Raw genomic sequence first — 18,257 nt, forward strand, 5'->3', positions numbered from 1 at the left:
CTCATGAAAGGAGGGTTCCGTGTGAAGTGCTCAGATGCATAGTCATGTCCAACTCATTGAGACCCCATGGACTGTAGCCCACAAGTTTCCTCTGTCCATGGTATTCTCCCAGCAAGAATACTGGAGTGGATTTCCATGTCCTCCTCCAGGGGATCTTCCTGATCCACGGGTTGAACCTGCATCTCTTATGTCTCCTGCATTGGCAGGCAGATTCTTTACCACTAGTGCTACCTGGGAACACCCAGGGTTCCATACTTTCATCCATAAATGGAGTAGTGGCACTCCCTTTGCTTACCTGTCAAGGAAATAGGATGTTGTTTGTAAATTCACTTTGCAGATCCCTTCACAATTTACAGGGGTTGCCATTGTTGTAATAGGGAGGCAGGACACTGACCCCCTTTTGTGTGAATTACCCAGAATATAGAGCTTCCCACATGGCTCAGTGGTAATGAATCTGCCTGCCAACACAGGAGACACAGGAGACATAGGTTCGATCCCTGGGTCAGGAAGATCCCCTGGATGAGAAACTAGCAACGCACTCCAGTATTCTTGCCTAGGAAATTCCATGGACAGAGGAGACTGGTGGGTTATGGTCCGGTCCAGAGGGTTGCAAAGAGTCAAATACAACTGAGTGATTGAGCATGCACACACACCCAGAGAAGTGGAGAGGTTCCTCTTTCTCCTCCCATGCAAAAAGGTCTTAGTTTCTGGATCTTCAGATCCCTCTTCTATGTTAGGGAATCCTGGAGGTAGATGATCCCTTAGATGAAAACTGCATTCGACATCAGGATCTACATGGGGAATTGATGTTCTTGGTGATGCATAGGGATCAGCCACCCGGGACACGTGAGGTGCTGGGACCCTGAATCTCCTGCCATCTTCTTTCCACCCTGTTGGAGGCCAGGCCACTTTTTCTCACAGGCTGCACTCCCGCTCCCTACTTGTTCGCTTTCTCTCTGTGGAAAGGAGACAGGCCTCGTCTCTTTCTCACAGTGGCTTCTGTGCTTTTTCTCTGGAGGGAAAGGAGTTCATGTTAAAAGTGAAACTAGGTTTCCCATTGAAGGAATCATTTAATAGAATTCTATTTAGAGTGGATCCCGAATAAAGGGCAAAGAGAATACAAAGATGAACACAGGCCTTAGAGCCTTGACTTGAACAGGAAATTTTGAGTGCAACCTTCAGTTGTGAACCCCATAAACCAGGGGGAACTTTGAGAAAAGTGAGTGTGCAGGAAATTCATAGCAGACATCCCATTCCCAGTAGCTATCATCTGTCTTGGGGTCTTTGCTGCCCCAAGCCTGTGCTGACACTGTCCTACCCAGGGAAAAGGAGAAGTTCATTACTATGAAGTCTACTCTCTCCAAGGCACCCTGCCCAAAGCTACTTCAGAAGCTGCCCAGCCTGGGTTGAGTCAACCAGCCTGGGATGGCTTGTGGGAGTAGGGGAGGGGATTTGGCTGAGCCTCTGGGTCGCAGCAGCCAGGCCTGCACCTGCATTAAGGAATCCAGGCTCCAAACCCATCTATTTGCTTTTTCAATACGCCTTACAAAGGGAGGGGAGGGGGAAAAGCTTGAAAAACAAAACAAAAAAAGCACAAACTATTATTTTCTCGTGGCTTTTTGGTGAGGGAGGGGAGCTGTGGGGAGAGGAGGAGGCAATTTGCAGCCACCCTCACAAATCCTTTTGAAGTTCTTCAAATAAGAAGTGATGCTGCAAAGTCTTTATTTATTTTTTTCTAAAGCCCCATTTACATTATGATTAAATACCTTCCTTGGATAAGCATAAAGAAAGTCGTTAATCTATATAGCTCTCCAAAGCACCAATACATTCTGAACTTTTGTAGGATTTGTTACACCCTATTTTGTTACAGTAGGCCAGCTCCTCTAGGTCTAGGCACATGGCTCTCCTCCCCTCCCCCCTTCCCCACCTCCTCCAAGAAAGGAAATAAAGTGAAGGTCTTTCACGGTAAACAAAACCAGCTGATTCTTCACAGAGAACCCATGAATAGCTGGAGAAGGAAAAAAAAAAAAAAAAACTTACAATAAATGGTGCATTTTTTCTCTGCTGGGTATAGTATTCAAGGATTGGGGCAGTATTCAAACAGAGGTCCATTTTTTGCTCAGCAAGAGAGTTTAGAAAGGGAGCGTGGGGTCCATTCAGCGCTTTCCCCCCTTCACAATCACTGGGTTCTATGAAACCTATCTTCCGTGCCTTGTCCGAGTGTTTCTGGGGACCAATTAGTGCTTTGTTGCACGGCTTCTTTGCTGAATCTTTGAGCAGCAAGAAAAAGCGCTCTCGACTCTCCCCTTATTTTGACCATTTCAGTCATTACTCAGTGTAATAATTAATATGACAACTGGACGCTCCGGTTTGTATAGAAACACCTCAGCGACAGGAGCGAGCGTGCAGTGGGTGGTAACGAGCGGCACATCAGCCCGGAGAAGCCACACACACACAAAAAGGAATGAATGGCCAGGGAGAAAGAGAAGGAATAAAGATAAAATAGTTGGCACAACGCAGAAGAACAGAAAACAGACGCGAATGCAGAGGGGAGGGGGAAGGGGGGACAATTAGAAAGGGAGGGGGAAAAACACCCGACGGAGGTTAACTTACTTTGAAACTGTTTTCTAAATAGGACCCTGGACGTGAGTGGCCGGCTGTCAGCCCAGTGCGTCCTCCCCCTCCCCCTCCAACTTTCTGAACTCTCTTGGAACTCGGTGGGGAGTGGGGGGCTAGGGTGCGGAAAGGGGGTGAAAGGAGGACTCCTGTATCCTTTAGGTTCTCCCTGAGGTCGCTTTAAAGGATGCACCCAACACACCACTCCGCCCAAATCCCCTACTCCTTGTTTGCCTTCCATTTTTGCAAAAATCTTGCTTTCGGCTAGCAATAGAGAAGATGTGGCGCGAGTACAGAAGAGAGTTGAGTGCTGAATTACGTCCCTGAGGGTAAGTTTTGGGTAGAGGGCACTTCTGATACACCCCCAACAACTCTGCGACGCTGCCTCCTGGAGCAGCGTCCCGCGGGGGCCCTGGCAAAAAGGGTCTCTCCCGGGTAGCGGGTAGCGTGCAACCAGCCTGCGCGCTGCGCCTGCGTCCCCGCAAGTGCGCCCCGGGGTGGCGACCCGCTCCGTGACGGCATAATAAATAATTAGAGGGTTTAAGCGCGTTAGACACAGCTCATGCTAATGAGTCAGATAAGGGCTCAGTCTAACCTGAAGTGACAGTTTGCATATCGCAGGAAAGAAAAAAAAAAAAAAAGCCCGGTTATTTTTCCTCCCCCTAACTTGATCGCCTCTTCTCAAATTTAGGCGTCCCCAAACCCATATTCCCCTGATTCCCTCTCCTCACAGCCCCTTGACCTCCTGCCACACACGCAACACGCACACTCCACCCCCATTTTGACCCTTCCTCGTCTTTCACCCTGCCCGGCCTCCCGGTGACAGGGCAAAATCCCTGAGTGTCTCTATCTGACCTGCCAGGAAAATTCACTCCCAGCGCGTTCGGGCCAGACTCAACCCCCAAGCGGAGATGGTTCGTGTGTCTTTCTTTGCCAAGTAGGGAAAGCACCGAGGCACGCATCCTCAGGGAAGGACTTTGAGACTCAGGCTCAGAGGCCTCTGAGAGCTCCGAGGGCCCCCGCGCTCACTAGTGCGGGCGAGGGGCGCTACCTGCTGGGGAGAGGAACGCGGGCGCCCCCGGGCCCTTGAGCTGGAGCTCCCGAAACGCTCCTGCCGTCTCCGGAAAGCAGGGGCAGTTTGCCGAAGTGACTGAGGTCAGTCGTGTGTCCCCATTGTGTGGCCACGTGTCCGGTGTCCATCATCACCTCCCCGAAGTCCGAGCTCAGCCCGACTCCTTGCGGCGCGGCCTGGGAATGCTCCCGCCTATAAATCAGCCGGTGGCTGCGAGCCGTCGGCACCTCGGCGCAGCCCTGGACGCCCGCCCCGCCGGCCAAGCGGAAAGTTTGCTCGCACCAGGTTAGCTAGAAAGCCGAGGCTGCCAGGGCCCAGGGTCCGCTTGAGCAACTGTAAGCCCCCGCGGTGGGGCAGTAAATTATTTCCTCCCTCCCCACCTTCTTCCCTAGCATTTGCAAAATCTTTGGGGGGAGGAGGTGGAGGGAGGGGAAGAAGGTAATTTTTGATACATGGTTATTGTCATGGAACCTTCAACACACAGCAATAAAAACAAAATTAAATGAGTTAATATTTGTAAAACGCTGAGAACAGTGCTGGGCATTGAGTGAACACTGTTTATACATTTGTTAAATAAATGCAGGCATCCTAGGAGATGCTCTGCTCATCTCAGAGGTTAGAAAATATTGCTTTGACTCCAAAATGATCAAGGTGGATATGCTCACTGATTGGTCAAATAGCTATTGAACATAATCAGAGATAAATAAGACTATCTGCCTTCAGTAACCTTCTAGTTTAGCAGACAAAAAAGGAAGAGTAAAAGACAAGAACGTCCATTAAATCACAGTTTGAAAACAGTGGAGAGCCCTCTACCTTCTTCCCTCATGGACTGTTAGTGTGGACTCCACCCCCCAATCCCTGCCCCTTGTCACCCTCTTGGTTAATGCAAATAAATACACAGTCTAGGTAAAAAGTGGACTTGTTGATGCAAACAGAACCAGGCCCTCTTCCCCAACCAGATGATCACTCCCAGCTTCTCCTGTGTGACAGTTCATGAGCAGACATTAATGAAGTAAACACACACATTTTTAACACCTGTTCAGTTCAGTTCAATTCAGTTGCTCAGTCATGTCCAACTCTTTGCAACCCCATGAATTGCAGCACGCCAGGCCTCCCTGTCCATCACCAATTCCTGGAGTTTACCCAAACTCATGTGCATCAAGTTGGTGATGCCATCCAGCCATCTCATCCTCTGTCGTCCCCTTCTCCTCCTGCCCCCAATCCCTCCCAGCATCAGGGTCTTTTCCAATGAGTCAACTCTTCACATGAGGTGGCCAAAGTATTGGCGTTTCAGCTTCAGCATCAGTCCTTCCAATGAACACCCAGGACTGATCTCCTTTAGGATGGATTGGTTGGATCTCCTTGCAGTCCAAGGGACTCTCAAGAGTCTTCTCCAACACCACAGTTCAAAGCATCAATTCTTCGGGGCTCAGCTTTCTTCACAGTCCAACTCTCACATCCATATATGACCACTGGAAAAACCATAGCCTTGACTAGACAGACCTTTGTTGGCAAAGTAATGTCTCTGCTTTTGAATATACTATCTAGGCTGGTCATAACTTTCCTTCCAAGGAGTAAGCGTCTTTTAATTTCATGGCTGCAATCACCATCTGCAGTGATTTTGGAGCCCCAAAACATAAAGTCTGACACTGTGTCCACTGTTTCCCCATCTATTTCCCATGACATGATGGGACCAGATGCCATGATCTTCGTTTTCTGAATGTTGAGCTTTAAGCCAACTTTTTCACTCTCCTCTTTCACTTTCATCAAGAGACTTTTTAGTTCTTCTTCACTTTCTGCCATAAGGGTGGTATCATCTGCATATCTGAGGTTATTGATATTTCTCCTGGCAATCTTGATTCCAGCTTGTGCTTCTTCCAGCCCAGCGTTTCTCATGATGTACTCTAACCACCTCTAGTGAATGTCAAATGAAGTGAAAAGGCAAGTCACTTGAAGTCAGAGACTCCAGGTTCTGGAATTTTCCAGCTCTGTGCCCTTAGGCAAAAGGCTCACCTTCTCCTAGACTATTCTCATGTACCAAATGAGGGGACTGAGTAAACCACCCCCCAATCAATCCCCCCTCCCCCGCCTTCACCTCTAACTACACAACTACACAGACAATAGAGGCATGGTCATCTACCCTTCTACTGACAACAGCTTTCCTCTTTGAGCAGACAAACATCTTTTGCTGATCTTTACTGGAAGAACCTTTAGAAGGCACATAACCTCATCCAGAGTTTCAAGATAGAGGCCAGCCCTTGCTAGTGCCAAGATTATGGCTCCTAGTGGCCAGAGGCTGAATTATAGGGTCAGCATAACTTTAGCCCTGGGGGTTAGATGGGCCATTGTCTCATGGGGATTCACATGCAAAGAAAAGAATACCATCACCCTGGGAAACAGGATTCCCCTCGACTGCCTGAGCAGATTTTGGTTTGGGATTTGGTACTTGGTAAGACGCGACGTCCTCCTTGCTGGGTTGTGTGAATCGCTCGCCACCTGCTGGTCATTTCGTGAACTGCGGCGAGGACTGCGATTCCATACCTTATACGTCTGTTTTGCAGTCGCTAAGTCGTGTCCGACTTTTTGCGACCCTATGGACTGCAGCACGCCAGGCTTCCCTGTCCCTCACCATCTCCCAGAGTTTTCTCAAACTCATGTCCATTGAATCGGTGATGCCATCCAACCATCTCATCCTCTGTCGCCCCTTCTCCTCCTGCTCTCAATTTTTCCCAGCATCAGCGTCTTTTCCAATGAGTTGGCTCTTCTCATTAGGTGGCCAGAGTATTGGAGCTTCAGCTTCAGCATCAGCCCTTCCAATGAGTAGTCAGGCTTGATTTCCTGTAAGATTGACTGGTTTGATCTCCTTACTGTCCAAGGGACTCTCAAGAGTCTTCTGCAGCACCACATTTCAAAAGCATCAATTCTTCTGCGTTGGGCTTCTCTTGTGGCTCAGCTGGTAAAGAATCTGCCTGCAATGCTGGAGACCAGGGTCCGATCCCTGGGTTGGGAAGATCCCTTGGAGAAGGGAACGGCTACCCACTCTAGTATTCTGTCCTGGAGAATTCCATGGAATGTATAGTCCATAGGGTCGCAAAGAGTTGGACACAACTGAGCGACTTTCACTCGTACTCACTGAGCCTTCTTTATGGTCCAGCTCTTATATCTGTACATGACTAATGGAAAGACCATAACCTTGACCATACCTTTGTTGGCAAAGTGATGTCTTTGCTTTTTAACACACTGTCTAGGTTTCTCATAGCTTTCCTGCCAAGAAGCAATCATCTACTAATTTCATTACAAGTAGATTCTACTAATTTTACTGCATACAGTTCAGTTCACAGAGCATTGTGCTGTCTGTATCACATCCACACAATACTTACATTAGAAATATATGAGATGCCTATTAATGTTCAGATTATAAAGCTTCATCCCAGACCTACCAAGTCATAATCTGGCCAGCTGGCCTTTTAACAAGCTATACAGTAATCATTTGGTACTCTGCAGATGGAGAATTAGTACTCTAGAGGTGTTCCAGGTGATAAGACATAGTCTTCATTATTCAGAGCTATGAAGAATTAATATTCTGATAAAGAAGTTACACTAGTTCCATAAATATACTTTCTGGGGATGAAGGGGTGTCCCAATGACTTCTGAAGGGAGTGGAGATGATTGGTAAGTTATTACAGAGATGGTCTTTGATGCTGGCCCTGAAGCACTGATGGAAATTTGCAGTGGCAAGAAAAGGTCTATGGGAGCAATCTACCCAACACAGAGCATCTTGCTTCCTTGACTTTTGAGACTTCAGCAAGCTTAACCACCACTCCCCTTTGTTACATCCTGGGTGTGGTCTGCACTCAGAACAGCTCCACCTTGGAAATCTTAACTTGCCATCCATTCCTTCTCATCCTTGTGTTTTATTATCAAGTATATTCCCAACAAGGAAAGAAATTCTGCTTTTTTTTCATTTGAAGGGACTTGTCCAAGCATATAGGAGAAGGCAATGGCACCCCACTCCAGTACTCTTGCCTGGAAAACCCCATGGATGGAGGAGCCTGGTAGGCTGCAGTCCACGGGGTCGCTAAGTCGGACACGACTGAGCAACTTCACTTTCACTTTTCACTTTCACGCATTGGAGAAGGAAATGGCAACCCACTCCAGTGTTATTGCCTGGAGAATCCCAGGGACGGGGTAGCCTGGCGGGCTGCCGTCTATGGGGTCGCACAGAGTCGGACATGACTGAAGCAACTTAGCCGCAGCCCAAGCATATGATATTTCCCCCCAATTTTATAATTAATTGACAAGTTAAAATTGTATATATTTAAGTTGTACAACTTGAGGTTTTGATTTTCATATCACAACAATCAAGTAATTAACATACTCATCAGTTCACATAATTACCATTTTATTTTTCCTCTCTCTCTCTCTCTCTCTTATGTGTGTGTATGTGTGTGTGTGTGTTGAGCAGACTTAAGATCCACCTGCTTAGTAAATTTCATTTATGCAATACAGTACTGTTAACTTTGTTGTGCATTAGCTCTCCAGAAAGGAAATTGTTTTAATCAGGGGCCTGAAGAAAACTGAACACTTAGGCCACATTTTCAAGACTTCTGACTTTGAATCTAAGAGTCAGCGACCTAGGACAGAAACAGTAGGAGTGTTCCTGGAAAACCTTCTTAATTCTAGACAACCGGCAATAGCTATCCATGCAAGTGACAGCAAATGACTTGAGTGCATCTACTAAATACGGATTAAATGGATCTTCATCTTAACTTCTGCTTAGGTTGATCTCAAAAATGTCTGGGTCACTGCATTTAAATATTTATTCAGTACACTATCATATGTAAAATAGAGAGCCAGTGGGAATTTGCCATATGACTCAGGGAACTCAAGCCGGGGCTCTGTGACAACCTAGAGGGGTGGAATAGGGTGGGAGGGAGGTTCAAGAGGGAGGGGCCATATGTATACCTATGGCTGATTCATGTTGATGCATGACAGAAACCAACACAATATCATAAAACAATTATCCTTTAATTAGAAATAAATAAATTAAAAAGCAAAATAGAAGTAAAACAATAAAAGAGCATGCATGGAGGCATCTCTGAGAATGGCACTATTTTCATTGACTCAGCAGCCCAGAAGTCATCTTTGACCTGTTTCTCACCCTCACCCACCATATCTAAATTGACTCTTTCAACCTTCCAAGTCTTTCTCAAATGCATCTCATTTTCTTTATCTCGTTTTAGTTCAAGATGTCCATTTCTTGCCTGAACAACTGTAATTACCTCTGAACTGCCCTTGCTATGCTTCCCTGCCCTCCATTCCACCAGTCGGAGTGATTTGTTATAATGCAAATATCATAAAAAGTGTTAGTTGCTCAGTCGTGTCTGACTCTTTGCAACACCATGGACGGTAACCCACCAGGCTCTTCCGTCCATGAGATTTCCCAGGCAAGAATACTGGAGTGGGTTGCCAGGCCCTTCTCCAGGGGATCTTCCTGACCCAGGAATTGAACCCAGGTCTCCTCCATGGCAGGCAGATTCTTTACTGGCTGAGCCACCAGGGAAGCTGGCAATCTCATAGAAAAGCACTGTTTTATTATATACTTCATTGGCTTGGAAATTCTTCCAGGAAAAATATTAAAAAAAAAAAAAAACAACTCTTTACTTGGTCTATAAGAATCTGCATAGTCTAGCTCTCTCTAGCTCTCTGGCTACATCTTCAACCTTATTCCCCATTGTTTCTACCATATTTGACTTTTGCGTATGCTTCTCCTTCTGCCTGGAAGGTTCCAGACAGTTCCAGATTCTTCCCTTCTATTTCATCTAGGTATTCTTAAATCAAGAAAACCTCCAGGGGAAAGCTTCATCTGGTATCATGTGTGTCTCTATCATGTTCTCTGTTACAGCTGTAAATTTGAATTTATCCCTGTAATTTTACTAATCCTAAAAAGAACATAAACTCAGGGAAGCATTTATACCTGGAACTAGAATAGTGCCTGTTTTCCAGCAAAACTTTAATACATATTTTTAGGTTGTATGGATGAATCTCACTGACTTCTAGTCCCCCTAAGTATCGTCTCAATCTTAAGAGTTCAGCTAGCTCCCCTCCTCCCACCAGTGAGACAGATGCAAAAAGAATTAGAAAAAATTCAAGGTCTAAGATCATGCATGTAACTGGGCTGCATGCCTCTCAAATTAATTACTCTATGAATAATGATCACAACCACTAAGACCGTAGCTTTCAAATGGCCAAGCCTACCGAAACTCTACAGGGACCAGGGATCTCTGAGTGGACAGAGGTGTTTATACCACCCTTGCCTTCCACAGAAGGCTCTTCTCTCACTCAAGAAACAATGGGAAAGGATAATGGGTATTTTTCTCAAGACTAACATCACCACCCCAGGTCTTTTGCTTATATCTCAGATTCCTCATCCATACAACATGAATATCCAAAATCTATCCCCCTGGATTCTAGAATGAATTAAATAAGATGGCCTCTGCAAAATGCCTAGTACTGAATAAATATTTAAATACAGAATAAGTATATGTTCCTTTCTGTTTCCAGAGAGGAGGAGACAGAAAGAGTAAAGCTGAGGGATAGCCTTTTATGTCTAATTAGAAATTCAATATGGCTTTGGGAAATTTGTCTAGGCAAGCTCCTTTATTCCTTGCAAATTTCCTTCCTTATATACATTTAAATGGAAAAGATAACAACCACAGCAACAAAACCTGTTCTCCCAATCCCATAACTAGAGAAAATTCCTCTTTCTCATTCTTTTTTGTTGTTTTTGCATGCTTCCTGACATATTTACACAATGTGGAATACAAGACTTTATGTTTTACTTTTATCAGTCATGAGTTGAATTGTGTGTATTTGGAGTATGATAAATGTTTATGATTTTAAAAAATAATTTTTATGACTATATCTATTATGTGAATAAAATATAATGTAATTAATTCCCCTATTGATGAAGTTTTCAGTTCTCCCCAAACTTTTTTGGATCTGAACAGTTTTGTACATATTTTTCTACATTCTTGATTAAACTAATATGAATGAGCACTTAGTATAATGAACCAAACACCATGCTTAGTCCTGGAATTTAGAAAGACTAAGATTTGGTCTCTAGACTGAGAGTTCTTAATCTTGAAGGAGGAGACAGAATAGTGAAAATAAGGCAAGAGAATTTATGTTTAGTTATTGATGTAAAGTCAAGATGCTACCTGAGTCAGGGAGGGGTGATCACTCCCACCTGGGGGCAGTGCTTTTTGGAAGAGGTGGTATTCGCCTTGACCAACTGAGTGCCAGCACTTACTTGTAAGCCCCACTACTGTGGCAGCTTCCCCTGGCTTTGACTTTGGATTCTTCTTAGACAGAATCTTACTCTGATCTGCTTGGATTTGGTGCCATAGCACTAGTGACCAGTGGCTGAGCCCACTCTGCCCCAAAGTGTCTTCAGCCCTGGGACTGACCTTGGTGTCCTGCCTCTGAGGCATCTGGCTTCAAACCAGTCCTTCTTGTGCTTTTGCTGCTGTAGCTGTTGTTGATGGGATGGTGGTAAATGTTTAACAACCTGCTGACTTCACTCCTGATGTGTGGTGTTTGCTGATTTCCATGGAGTAAATATTCCTGCTTTGGCAGATTTCAAGCTACCAATGTGAGTATGAAGTTGAGGACAGAGATGCAGTAGCATATTCTTATGTAGTGTTTTTACCACACAGATAAAATTGATGTAAATACCTTAGGAGCACGGATAATAAGATTTAGTAAAATAATTATGAAATAATGTCTTGAGGATTTATTACCTTTGTTTTAAATATAACTTATTTAATTTTAAGTTTATATAATTTATAATCAGGGATGTGTTTAGCAACAATCTCACAGAACTGAAGAATGAGATCTCTCATGTCTATATAAGCAGGCTTTAGTACACCATGGCTATAAATACAAGAACTGGTTCTGCCCACCTCTCAAAACTCAGCTCACCCCTCTCTCCCCTTTACTATCTACTTCAGTCATGACAGGCCTCTGTCTGTTCCTCAAAAAAGTTTCATTACTCATTGTTTTAGAGATTTTCTAAAATGTTCCCTCAAGTGGGATCCTTCTGCTCTCTCATGTTTGCATTTGGAGTTGAGCCTTCTCATAATTCAATTCTCAGTTCAAATATTACCTGGTTGAATAGGTCATCCTTTTGCATCCAACTCAAATTGGCCTCTTCAGAACAGTTTATTCCCTTTATAATATCTCTTTTTAAAACTTTATCTCTTCTTGGCCATCATTAATACTGAGTGTATCTTGTTTTTTTCCCCTTCTTGTTTAGTTATTATATTCCCCTTAAAAAAATGTGAAATCAGTGAGAGCATGGACTGTCCTGCTCACCAATGTCTTGAACTGTACCTGATGGTCCAAGAGTGTATTCAGTCACCGGGTCAGAAAGGTTCCCTGGAGGAGGAATGGAATATACGCAACAATTCGTTTAATGAGTGAGTGTATGACTGACAACGTATGAATGATACTCAGTGACTTCAACCTGATGTTGCCAAAAGGGCTAATGGCTCCAGAGTCTTCAGATTTCTATCTATGTCTATCTATCTATCTATACATATACATATTAAAAACCTTTGATCAAGTGCACTTGGTTTACCAGCTGATTTTATTATAACCCAGGGAAATGTCTGAGTTCTGCTAATAATTCCTAGAATACTTTGCCTTAAATCTTACTTTGATGGAAACCACTATGTATGTTGATTATTAGTTTGTGTGAGCATTGATTGATTGATAGTGATCTTCAGATTTCTGGGTGATCTGTGTGGGAAATGTTAGACTGAAAAGAAGCAGGCCATAGGAATGAGGTTCTAAAGAAGCTCACGGCCAGTTGACTTTGCAAGGTGTGAAACGTGGGGGTCTCCAAAATTTTTTCCAATGAGGCACTGCACTGTTTTTTAAATTCTGAGGGGGAAAGAGTAGTTCTTGCATAGATAAATCCATCTTAAATATTATTCTCACATCTCGCATATTGTTAGAAGTAGACTTGGCCGTGAGTGGCAGAAATTTCAAAATAACATGGGTTTAAACAAAATAGAAGTTAATTTTCCTCTTATGTCAGTGTCTAAGGCAGTGGCCCAAGGCTGCTGGAGCGACGGTCCATGGTGTCGAGCATCAGGCTCCTCCTGTCCTGTTCCTTCACTTTTTCGCTCTGAAAAGCGTGGCTCCCATTCCTATGCTTACCTCACAATCCAATATGTCTGCTCCATCTCCAGTCAGCATTTCTGCATTCCAACCTGCAATAAGGAGAAAATAAAAGAAGGACAGGCTTCTTTTAGGAACAATTCCTAAACGTTGCACAGACTACTCTTTGTATGTGCTATGTTGTTTCAGTCCGACTCTTTGGGACGGTATGGACAGTAGCCCACAAGTCTCCTCTGTCCATGGGATTCTCCAGGCAAGAACACTGGAGTGGGTTGCCACCCCCTCCTCCAGGGAATCTTTCTGACCCAGTGACTGAACTTGTGTCTTTTATGTCTCCTTCATTGGCAGGAGGGATTTTTACCACTAGCTCCATCTGGGAAGCCCCTCTCTTTGCATTTCTTTGATCAAATATTAGACCTATGGTCACATCTAGCTGCAAGGAAACCTGGGAGATGCTTTTATTTTGGGAAGCCTTGGGGCTGGATAGCTAATATTCTGAGCTTCTATTCCTGAGAGAGAGAGAAAGAAAATGGGGCAACTCGCCACAGATGCCACATCTTTGTTTCTTCTCCATCAAGTGGGTTAAGCAGTTCCCAAATATCAGTGTAACTACTAGGCTGACGTGTCAAATTTCCATGAAATTGGCCGGTAAGGAAACAACAAACCCAAATGAATCTAGGCAGTAAATTTCTCAGAGCACAGCAGGCAACGTGTTTTATGTTCATGTTGGCTCCCCTTGTCCCTCAAGTTCATGGGCATCAGTGCAGAGTGAATCTGGGCAGATGCTGAACACACGTTGGATCTGTGTCACAGAGGAGGAACAAGGAGCTCAGGAAACTCCGATCTTATTTAAGGATTGATGGCAACTTTCCCATCCTCCTCTCCAAAGTGAGACATTATCTTTGCCTTGGAACATATGAAAATCTTCTCTGGGTAGAGGAGAAAGCTTTATTATCATGGGGTGTCTTCTGGGATGGAGAGGTTCTCTATCTACCATGCTGAACAACATTCTGCCCTTGGACACACAGAATCTAATCTCCCAGCTCCAAGGCTGTTTGCTCTGCCAATATCCTTGAAAAGGGGAGTCCAAGACATGTAGAAATGCTGTGAAAATTACCTCTCCACATGCTCCTTTTCTAAATTCTGCACAAATGCATACCTAATTACACACGTAAAGGAATATCTGAATTTGTTTGAGACCTATAGTTCCTGTTATTACTCTAATGGTATGTTAAATGTGATTGTTTCGTGGTTGGTATTTTGGAGCCTGACACTCTATGCAGGACATTCTAAGAGACGCTGAAGCCTATTTTGCAACCCTCAGCTCAACACTCACTTTAAGGATTTATAAGGGGAGTCTAGGAGACTAACACAAATGGCAGAAATAGAAAATTTATTAGACAGAGATTTGTTAGTGTGCTGAGACATCTTTCCTTTCCACTGACTTGTGTGCTGTCACGTTTCTCCTTTCTTTTTTCCCAGTCTCCCAATTTATCCCTCCCTACCCTCCCACCCTGGTATCCATAATGTTGTTTTCTGCCTCTGTAACTCTATGTTTTGTAGATAAGTTCATCTGTACCCATTTTTAAGATTCTACATAGAAGCAATATCATAAGATATTTATCTTACTCTTTCTTCCCAGACTTCTTTCTCCTTCACCTTACAGCAAGTTAGGGAGGTTAAAAAGAACCTAACAGAGACCATGGTCTTTGTCCTCTGGAATTTAGGGGATGGATGAACTATGCCTGACTCTTGTATAAAGGTAAGAAACTCTCTAGCTTATTTGAATATTAAACATGAATGTATGGTCACAGTGAGAGCAAGCTAGACTCCTCCGTTGGAAGGACAGAGGTATGTCTTTCTTGAACGAGGCTACATGGTGAGATGACTCCAAAGAGACAATTCACTGTGGGATGAACCTCTTTAAGTCAGAGGCCGTCACTCAGACCACAGAACCATATTTATAATCCCCCAATAGGAAATCTCCAAGCTAAATACAAGACTCTCTGTTAGAGAAATAATCAGAATTGAGACATCTTTTGTGTGTGTGTGTGCCAGAGAACACCAGTACTAGATTATACCTATAGATGCTTCCATGAAGAGCAGGTATCTTCCACAGTGCAGTGTAACGGGTTGGGGGCAAAGTTTGGGGATAAAGCCCCAGGTCTCTGTCCTGTCCAATGATTTAAACTGTAAAGGGCAAGGGTATAACTCAAGGTATAAATAATTCACAGAAAAGTAAATAGACACCTTGCTCAAAGTAAAAGATATTCTAATTAAAACCATAATGAGTTTTTTCCCCCTCAAGATTTTCAAGGATTTTAAAATTTGTAAGTGCAGAAGAGGTCTCGTGGCCGGTATAAGGCCACATGTGTGGGTTCTCCTCTCACAGTGATGAATTCATAAATGTTCTTGGCTCAAGTGGTTCATATTAGTGCGAAGAGATGGTAATAGGGAAGTTAGTTCTAGGTTTTGTACCATAGCATCTTCATCAGCTTATGCAATGGATGGCTGAGGTCAATGACTTCTGCTTGATCCAGGAAAGGCTCTGAGATCCAGACCTGCCTTAGTCTCATGGTCATCAGTTGGTGTGAAGGCAAGTACTGAGCTTCCAGAAGGTCTGATAGATCTCTCATTCACTCAGATATTCTAGTCTGCCTGTGTGTACTCACCCAAGAAGGCTATAGCCCTGCTCATCCCCAGATAAGATTGATGACCATTTTGCTGTGAATCCTGACTTGGCAGATTTTTAGGTTTCTTCAAGTGATGTCTGGTTTTTCTGTGTATCTGAACCTACTTGTTAAGACTTGTCAATACTGAGGTAAGCAAACTCATATTGGGCTGGAAAAATTATAGGAAATAGATAAAATAAATAGGTAATAAATAAATAGTAAAATAAATAGAAAATAGATAAAAAATAAATAGATAAAATAGATCAGATAAAAATATTTATCTGATAGTGTATGAACTGTCCTTATGAACCCATAAGGACTGGAAAACTCTTCACAATGATTTGCCTGAGATAGTCCCAATTTATACCTGCTATGTCAGTGTAATTATCACTAGCACCACTTTCACTATCAAAAAATTCTGGTTTAGATGATAAATTATATGGTCACCCTCTGGAGGATAATTTACCAGTATCTATCGAAATGATATAGGTCCATACCTTTTGACCTAGAAATTCTACTCACAGTCTATTTTCCATACAGACATAAGCTAACATACATGTAAAATGATGCACATAAAAATTATTTATCACAGCATTATTTGTAATAGCAAAAGATTGGAAACAACAAAACTGCTAATTAACAGAGTACTAATTGAATTATGATAATTTATACAAAGAAGTACAATGGAGCTATTAAAAAGAGTGATGAGGAATCCCCTGGCAGTCCAGTGGTAAGGACTTCGAGCCTCCACCGCATGGTGCACGGCTTCAATCTCTGGTCAGGGAACTAAGATCTTTCAGGCTGCACAGCTCTGCCAAAAAAAAAAAAAAAAAGAATGAAGAAGGTATATAGTAAGCAGGATGATCCCAAGACATGTTATTAAGATAAAAGTTTAAAATGCCAAGGTACCATGTATGCTGTGCTACTATTTGAATGGAAGAGAAAGAATACATGTACACACACAAATGCAAACATATATTTGCTTTAAAGTCTCTGGAAGAAAATGATAATGTTGGTTGTCTCTGGGAAAGAGAATCAGGCAGCTGAAGGATGTGTGAGTGTGAGAGAATTTTCATTATTTATGCTTTTACTTTTGGATTTTTGATCTACATGAGTGTGTAACTCTGCAAACAAGTAAATGAAATTAAACATTATATCAAAATGGAAAAAATAAATAACAACTTAGAGATAACCAGTGTCTTAGTTTGGTCTGCTATAACAAATATACCACAGACTGGGTGGCTAAAATAGCAAACACTTTTATCTCTTACAGTTTTGGAGGCTGGGACAGGATCAAGGTGCTAGCGGATCTACTATTTGGTGAGAACCCCTTTCCTGGTTTTCAGATGGCCATCTTCTCACAGTATTATACACAGTGAAGAGCAGAGAGAGAAGAAACAGGAGTGCCCTCCTCTCATAAGGGCACTAATCCCTCTCATGAGGGCTCCACCTTCACATCCTAATCACCTCCCAAATTCCTCAGTTCTAAATACCATCACACTGAGGATGAGGCATTGCAATATGAACTTTAGTGGGGACACAAACATTTCAGGCCATAACAACCAGCAAAGAAAAACAAATAGAAGGGGTAACTTTTTTATCATAAGAGCAAAACTTGATCTGTTCTTCTATAGAAAGATTAAAAAGGAGAAAATGAAATTAAAAGAAAGTGTAGCAAATGGAAAATATGAAATAAAATAAAAGAAATATGCCCTAATATAAAAGTTGTTATAATAAATTTAAATGGGTTAAGCTTACTAATAAGAAGAAATTTTCAGATTAGATTAAAACACAAGATATGTATGTATATTATAATCTCTGTATAAATATTTGAATGTGTTGTGTTCTATATCAGTTTTTTGATCTGATCTATTAACTTCTGAAGTGAGCATGTTAAGATATCTATATCTATCTATATCTAAGAAATAAAGATTACCTATTTTTTATATTATATCTGAAAATGTTGAATATCTGAAAACAAAAATTGGCCACATGTACTTGGTCACCAAAAAAGCTTCAATAAACCCCAAAGAATCATAGTGACAAAGACTGGGCTCTTTAGCCATGAGGTAATTCAGTTAGAAATTTTAAAACTGAGAGCTAAAAACATCTCCAGTATTTTGAATTTAAACAACAGACTACTAATAACTCTTGAATTATGGAGATCATTATATTCAAAACTTAGAACCAAACAATAACAAAAACACTAACTGTATCAAATTAATGAGACACAGCCAAAGCAGTACTTAGAAACACTTCATTTTAAATGCATTTATCAGAAAACAAAGAAAATTAAAAACAAATAAACTAAGTGTTCAACTCAAGAAGTTTGGAAAAGAACAACAAAGCAAGTTCAAACACAACATAATAAATAAAAGTGGAGAAAAACAATGAACTAGATGACAACACAAACAAGAGGGAGGAGCAGTCTTATGAAATGCTGACTCTTACTGGGCAAACATCTGGCAGGATAAGAGAAAATTCAGATGAACAAAATACAAAGTAAAAAAGGAAAAATAAATATAGACACAATCAGTTCAGTTCAGTTGCTCAGTCATGTCTGACTCTTTGTGACCCAATGAATCGCAGCACGCCAGGCCTCCCTGTCCATCACCAACTCCCGGGGTTCACTCAAACTCATATCCATCGAGTCAGTGATGCCATCCAGCCATCTCATCCTCTGTCGTCCCCTTCTCCTCCTGCCCCCAATC

General features: G+C 42.7%; 1 long non-coding RNA gene across 1 annotated transcript in view; it reads left to right on the forward strand.

The window, feature by feature from the left end:
• The window catches only part of LOC113892728, a 28,573-nt gene that overhangs the window by 4,087 nt on the left and 6,229 nt on the right, over positions 1 to 18,257 (forward strand). The window contains exons 2-3 of the long non-coding RNA XR_003511113.1: positions 14,517 to 14,636; positions 16,820 to 16,866. This is a non-coding gene — a long non-coding RNA (uncharacterized LOC113892728). The remainder of the gene's footprint in view (positions 1 to 14,516; positions 14,637 to 16,819; positions 16,867 to 18,257) is intronic.

Source organism: Bos indicus x Bos taurus, chromosome 5 (genome assembly GCF_003369695.1).
Source record: "Bos indicus x Bos taurus breed Angus x Brahman F1 hybrid chromosome 5, Bos_hybrid_MaternalHap_v2.0, whole genome shotgun sequence".
Classification (NCBI taxonomy): Eukaryota; Metazoa; Chordata; class Mammalia; order Artiodactyla; family Bovidae; genus Bos; species Bos indicus x Bos taurus.